Genomic DNA, 7,839 nt, shown 5'->3' on the forward strand with positions numbered 1-7,839 from the left:
ATGACTGTAATCAAGGTGTCAGTAAAACTCTTAATTATTTTATTTAGCATCTATACTCAAACCACATGGATTGTTATGCTTAATTTTTCTTGCCCTTTCTCTCTCTGCATTTTTTCAAAAAATAGCTATTCTAACAAAATTACGCTAATGCCACTGTAACAGTTTGTAATAGAAAGACAATTCTTTTCCATTGGATGTTTTCCAGTATACTAGGATGATGAAATAGAATCAAATGTTAACATAAATAATTTCAATAACTAGTGTATTCCATTCACAAACTTACCCCTAAAACATGATCAAACATCAATGGCAGTTTCCTACTATACTTTGATAAATACTTCAAAAATTTTTCTCAGTGTGGCTTAAAACAGATCTCGGTTATTTCCTTATATTTTAGGAAGTGTAGCTGATCTAAGCAAGATACTACTTTTTGGGATCATTATACTTCACATAACTGAACATAATGCTTGTGACTTCCAGTGCATACAAGGCAGGGATGACAACACAACAACAAACAGTGACACAGATTTTTATTTGTAAATAACCAGCCTCTTCTTTAAGGCAATATGCTCTAGTCATAGGCCATCAGCTGGAAGATCATGGCCTTGTGGCAGAAATGATATACCTTACATTGGAGCTGGGTTGTACACGCACTCCAAGAAATTGAAAATGATGGTTATCCATTTTCTATTTTTGTTGCACCATCAAATGTAACACTTTTCTCTTGCGCTGCAATCATGCTTCATGAATCCATCAAAGGTAAGTTTAGCTTCATTTAGAAATGTCACTTAAAATAGTCTCCATTCAAAACTGCATTTTAAATATCTTTGAATCCATTAAAATATTAAGCACTGAGTCATTGCACTTGGTAACAAAATTTGACCTAGTTAAGATGAGACAGCTTTGAAATAGTTCACTGAGTTTCTAATTTGTAATATGTGAAGTGATTAAACACTGCCTTGGATTGCTTCTTCCTAAATGGCATGAAGCACAGCCAACAGCTTTCAGATGGAGAAAATAATGGTAGGAAATTGTGTATATACATGAAAATTTATTTTAAAAATCCACTTTCTTGCATTGCGTCTGTGTGGCTGGATCAAAATAAAATCTGTCTTAGACTTTTTGGCTTTTTCTTTTAGAAAAAGTTCTAAAAGAACTTTTAATCTTAGATTTTGCATCTTTTTTGCATATCAGGAACACTACGGTAAAAAGATACTTTTTTCTGAATGTAAAATAACTGCCCTGTTCTCCACTCAGGTAAAAATATTCTGAATTTAAGAAAATTATCCAAATATTATTCTTATTTCAGTTAGGTATTTGTGGAAGTATGTGTGGAGCTGGGAATCTTTATCTCAAAATTAGCCTAAGATCATGAATGACCTGCAGTGTTTTGACAGAGTAGAAGGGAGAAATTATAACTTTTAATTTGTATTTGACACAAAGTTGCATATAGCTAGGCTAAATCAAACTAACCTCTGAAGGTTAGCTTATTTACAGGAGGTTTATATTAACACTGAACTGAAGGCTTTAAAATCTCATTCAGTTTTTATACACTGACTTAACAGCTGTATTTTTCTATTTGTAAGTGTGTGAAGTAGATGAAAACACAAGCCTGATAAAGCCAGCTATCTCTTCTCTGTAGTACATCATAACATGCCTATGGAGGATGTACTGCCTCTGGTAGTTAAAGCATTTGGGAAAATATTTGCTGAGTGTGAGCAACAGGAGCATAGGAACAGGAGACTTCACACAATGCAGCTGATCTGGTGGATGACTACCTAGCACAGGCCCTTCAAGAGTTAGGATGTGCCTCTGAGCATTAGACATCTTTCTGTTAAGTTAGGGAAAATACTTGTATTGGGAGGAGTTGAACTCAAATGACTACATGAAGACCAGGAAAGATATGATTGAAGGTATCCATGTTTTCCCCTGAATCACAGCTTTAAATGTCTTTTAAATCTGATATAAACAAATTTGGGTACCTTCCAAGTAAGTAAATGACAGACAGTAGAGATCAAAGTGCAGTGTATGTATTAATAAGCATGTACTTTTATCCTGGAGTAGCATGTACATATTCTTCACAGAAATAGACATGACATAAAGACATATACCCAAGCTCCCTAGTGGTCAGCAGCTCCCGCAGGTCACAGTTGCAGGTTAATATTTGCTGATTGTCTGCTAAGACTGTGTTTAAGTTTTAATAATGTTGTATGCATGTAAATATATTCTAGTGACATCCAGCAGAACCTTAAGCTGAATGTGACTCTTGGTTTAGGAGTTCAGTAATTGAATGGCTTATATGCTTTTTACTCAAAGTTTAAAATTCAGCAGTACATTTTTAAAGAAAAATGACTCCCGTTGCTCTCATAAATTATAGACTTGGGAGAGCTGCTCCATTTTGGTCATAGGAGTACCTCTATGGAAACTGCTTGAATCTCCCCATGTTAAGGGGGTAATGAGTCTTGCAACTTACTGCTTGTGTGTTGTCTTAACATGAATTCTTAAGAATTGCTTCCCTCTTTTGTTTTTTTTAACCTAGGCCCTGGTGAACAAACTGTTCCTTCAGCTGAAGTTGACGCAATGGATCAAGCAAATGTGAGGCCAAGTTCGAGCATAGCCATTCATACCTCAAGTAAACCTCTACCTCTTTTCCAAAACCAAGCAGGAATGGTCTTCTAGGCCAGTCAGCTGTCCTCAGGTTAAAGCTGCATTGGTGGGTGATAGGCCGTTGGGGGTCTTCTGACCCCAGGTCAGCAGAGAATTAACTTCTGCATGTCAGCTTTGTATTTCAAACTAATTCATTATGTCAGTTTTTGACTGACTTAGTCACTTGCCACAGTGCATTAAAATGGAACAAAACATGATAGCTACTACATGAATTACAATCAAGTAGAGAGGTGGAACATAGAAAAATTGGAACTTGCAGATACTTAGTGATGATCAAATAATAGTTAAAAGAATGGAGCTCAGCCGCATTATTCTCAGAGCAAACTTTATGTGAAAGGATAGGAGTAGGGGAGTACTCAATTCTTTATCTAAAAATGAATCCATTCTAACATTATGAAAGCATAAGGATATAAAGCTTATAGGATCTTTCATGTCCTTAGTCTGAAATAGGATTCACCTACTGTCCTTGCATCTGTTTGAAGTGGTATGGGTTGAGGTGAACACCTGGCTATTTTAGAAAGGCTTTTTTTTTCCTCACACATTGAACTTTCCCATTCCCCAAAGCTTTCTTTTTTAGTTACCAAGTTGGTTACAGTTCTTTTGAGTTACTGAAGCTCACTGAAAACCAAAAGGGCAGCAGAAACAGTGAGGGAGGTTCAGGTTTTAAATCTGAATATTAGATGCATAGGATTCAGGCATGGTGCTTTGTTGTACATTAAATACTGCTTTCATGACTGAAACAGGTAAATCAGCAAAAAAAAAAAAACCTGAGAAATCTGCGTAATTGAATTTTATTAGATGATGGGGTAAAAAAGCCATACATGGTTTGACAACCATTGATGTTAACACTGAGTCTGAATCAATGGAATGAATACTAGGCATAGTGAATCACAACTAGTGACCTACATTATGGTCATGGATTAAATCCTTTCTTAGAACCTACTTCAGATGTCATCAGGTACGTTTGTTGTGAACCATCGCACAGAAATAGAATCTGGTTTTAAATTTCTATACCAATTATACTTCATCATTTTGTTTTCTAACTTATCTGTACAGCTTAACATTAATATTGTGGAGAAATATACTTTGCAGCATGCTCATGCTAAGATTAGTAATAGTAAGCCAGTGTGCTATATGTTGTCAGAGACAGCAAGGTTTTATTTGTAGCTCAGTGACTGTACATTTTTTAAAATAGGATGCTATGAATGATAACAGCTGAGGCATTTGAAACTGTTCATGTTCATGGAGAAATTGCTTTGTCTGCAGTGCTGGTTTTTACGCACTTCAGCTGAGTAACTGCCACTTCTTAAGCCCAGTGTTTTTAGATACCTCTAAGAGTGTCCTGTGTAAATAAGATGCTAGTGTTTGTTTTAAAAAATAGGACTCAGGTGCAAAGGGTAAACCTCCACCTCTTCTAGTAGCACCTGCTAAAAGACCTGGACTTCTGGGATACTTCCCACATCAACCTGTAAAACAGCTACTGCTTGGAGAGAAACCCTGGCCTCTTTCACCAACATGGGGAGAGTGCGACAAAGCCCTTGTATCTATTTGGATTAATACCTGTAAGTTTCTAGTTAAAACCATTCTGATGATGACAACCATACATCTGTTCTAGCTAGAAAACTTATTTTCAATTAAAGATGAAAGTAGTGTCTTACTTTCTTTAAATGAGTCTCATCCTGGAAGGATACTTTTACTCAATATTGAAATAATTAGATACTAGTCTACAAAATATCAAAGTTCAGGGGGCTTCTCCAGCTTTTACTCCTGAATAACTGGCATGTTTACCACATATATCTAGATAGTTGATACTGTAGATATCCAAGCAGAATGAAATATTATACACTAAAATACATAATTATGTAATTATTGGAGCATTTACAAATTGTAAGTAGAAAAGAGATGACTGTATTGCTATAGAAGTGAAATAAAAGGGCATATATTCTGATTTAAGTATTTTGTATTGGAGCAGAAAGAGATGGCCTGATTTTTAAGACAGCTGGGCAGACTTAAATGAAGGCAAAACTGGAAATAAACAAATTGTTGTTTTTGTTACATCAACATTTGTTTTGATTGTAAACCCTTCAGGATGAAAAGACTTCATTTTCTGGATCCCTATAATGCACTGATAGTGGATTCAAAAAGGTAGATCACAATCCCTGTAAATGAAGTCTGTAATGACTCTAGATAAGTGTTCATGTGTGCCATTTGCAGAGTTGCAAGTCTTTAGAGGCAAATACCTTCCAGCCAGTAGGAAAACTAGCTATCCTTTCTGTAGGGCTTTGTGTTTGTATAGGTGCATGGGGGAAAAAAAAGGAAAACTGAAACACTGAAAACAATTTTCTTCCCTAATTCTGAAGGGGTTTGGAACTATGGTGACTATCTCTTGCAGATCATGGGTGCTGGTAATCTGGCTACAGCACCTGTCAGAGGTGTTTTCTCTGCTTGTGAGCTTTTTGGTATTAGAACAGTTTGGCTGTGCTGTTAGAACAAAGGTTTTGTGAGCTGCAGTGGTCATAGAGGGAGGGAGAGCAGAGCAGGGAAGGGACTTTGAGGTGATTAGGGACACATTTTGGGGGAAATCTTGAATTTCAGGAAATTAATCAGCACTTGAGCCTGTATTCAGAGAAAGCCAGAGCTTAGAGGAACAAGCAAGTGATGTTTTGTATTGATTTTTCAAGGCAAGCTGATTATTTTGAGTATATTTTATATACAGCCTTTTTAAGGAGTGAAGTTTTTTCTCCTTGATAGGAGTTCTGGTAATCACCAGGCATGATAGTTAAATGTGTGCATAATCAGCTTGCCATGAAATGGAAGTGGATGCCATTACTACTTATTAGGCGTTCAGTGCCAGTTACCTGAGCGTGTGCACTAATCAAACTGACATAACCTGAAAGATGTTCTCAGAAGTGTGGGAGATTAGAGGAACTGTGTGTGGGGAATTAAAGCATTTCTTATTGACATGGCTTGATTATTTCATGAGTATGCTTTGTTTCTGTAACTGATCAAGTGGCATAGTGCCAGCAGAATCTGGGAAACAGTTAATCTTGAATGCAGAGTAGGAACTTCACTGTTCGTTCCTACAGCTGCTTGGAGGAAGGACAGTAGTGTTTGGCCATGTGTCAGAGATCCACAAGAGTGACTGTGGAATATACTGCCTGTTCTGACAGATGAGTTCTTAATAGCTTGGAGTCCTTCTAGAAGTGTAGCTGTCCGTTGCTGGCAATTGAACTCTAGGGGCATTACTGAAAAGACAGGCTAAGATCTGAGACAGACCTAGGTTAAGGTACCACTCAATGTTTTTGGTAAGAATGTGGGGATGGAGTAGAGAGCATACTTAGTCCTGACACTGTCCGTTTCTGAGAGCAGAATAAAAAAAGATCAAAATAACTTGTTGAACATCTGGACTCAGTAAGATGATCTAGCAGATATCTATTGCAGCTTACTATACCTACAGTGATAAATACAGGGACAATAAATGCACAGGTGAAAGATGAGGTGTGAATAAGCCAATATAATACTGTTGCAAAAATGTTGTTCAGCAGTGTATAAAAAGGAGTGTTGCACATTTAAAAGCAAAGGTAACTTATGCTTTACTTGATCCTGGAGCACATAACACTTCCAAAATAGTGTAGCTAATTTGCTGCTCTCCTCTGTAGGAATTTCTTAGAAAGTGACCTATGAAGAATAGTTGAGAGCTAGATTTGCTCAAATCTAGAAAAGAGAAAAATGGAGAAGAAAGATTATAGTAATAGCTGAATATGTAAAAGGTTATAAAGAGGGGGTAATTTTTTCTCCATTCCATTGTAGGTAAAATAATAAGTGATTAAATTTGTAGTGAAGATTTAGGTAAAATGCAAGGAAGAACTTTGTAAGTCTGTGGGCAATGTGTATTGAAACACACTCCTCTGGCGAGGAAAGGAATTGGTGCAACATACACTTGTCAGTGATTACATGGGTATACATGAGCCAGTAGAACAGTAACAGCCAGAGGAGTACATTAGCTTTTTAATGTGTCCTCACCTGAAACTGTATTCAGGCTTGCAGGATATTGGTTGCTTGAAAGGAATACAGCATTGGACTGTATTTTACATTAAGAAAGATGTTAGAGACTACCTATTTGGGGACTAGAAAAAAATCAGAAGTTTATAGCAAATCATTATGTTTTGATACTGCAGTAAAGTAGAAAATGGAGATCACTTAGCCTTTCACTGATGGGAGAGAATTGATTTTTGTGTATAAGTAGATGTGGGGAGGGTCATCAGATACATAATGCAACTGTCTTACACTACTTGTTTTATTTTGTTGCAGCTGTCCATGATAAACCAGTGCAGCACCAATGGGGAGCTGAACCAAAGCTTTTGCTCAGCTAAGATGACACTGCAGACCCTGTGATTAATAGTGGAATGTACTTAACAGGATGCTGGCAGCACTTTTCCAAGGCAGCAGAGAGCATGCCAGGCTTGTATTGCTAGTGTCTATGCACTCCCCTTCTGTTGCACTCAGTCCTGTGAGAACTTCTGAAAATACAAGAAGAATTTTCTATTAAAATGAATCAAATGTTCATGAAGGTTGGTGTTGTAGCTTCATAATCTTAAATTAGAAGCTGTTGAACAGTCACAAAATAAACTTACCTGTTTTACACATGCCAATTTCATTTTGTGGTTGAACTTCATATGATTTTCTTTGTTCAAGTTAGAATATGCATGTCCAGTCAGATTTAGCTTTAGTATATATCAGGGAATGGATGGGATTTGTCTAAAATTATGTGAAATCCATGGGCTGACAGGATTTTATATTTATAATATGAAATGCATAAAGAACTGAGAACAATTTTATCTTATAAAAAGATGAAGGTGAAAAGACTGACTTTAACATCAACTGGGATTCTGGGTGTTGCTTGCCTAATAGCTGTGAAATAGTTTTAAGTTGTCTCTGATATTAAATTTGTTTGGGGTTGTTTTGGTATTTTAGACTCTTCTCACTTCCATTGTAACTTGAAGTTATAACAATGGAAAAAATAAGGAAAATATTGCAATAGTTATACTCAGAAAAACAATAAGTAAATTATGTGAGGGACCACCTTAATTTGTAGTTGCATACAATCCAGTCAGATACCAGATTTAAATATTTTTAACAGCCGTTCTACTGAAACATTAAGTATACTTGAAG

General features: G+C 36.4%; 1 pseudogene; it reads left to right on the top strand.

Moving 5' to 3' along the window:
* The first annotated feature begins 65 nt into the window (after positions 1 to 65).
* Positions 66 to 7,319, top strand: LOC135329768 (uncharacterized; annotated as a pseudogene).
* Positions 7,320 to 7,839: the final 520 nt, after the last annotated feature.

The sequence above is a fragment of the Dromaius novaehollandiae genome, chromosome 13 (assembly GCF_036370855.1).
Source record: "Dromaius novaehollandiae isolate bDroNov1 chromosome 13, bDroNov1.hap1, whole genome shotgun sequence".
Classification (NCBI taxonomy): domain Eukaryota; kingdom Metazoa; phylum Chordata; class Aves; order Casuariiformes; family Dromaiidae; genus Dromaius; species Dromaius novaehollandiae.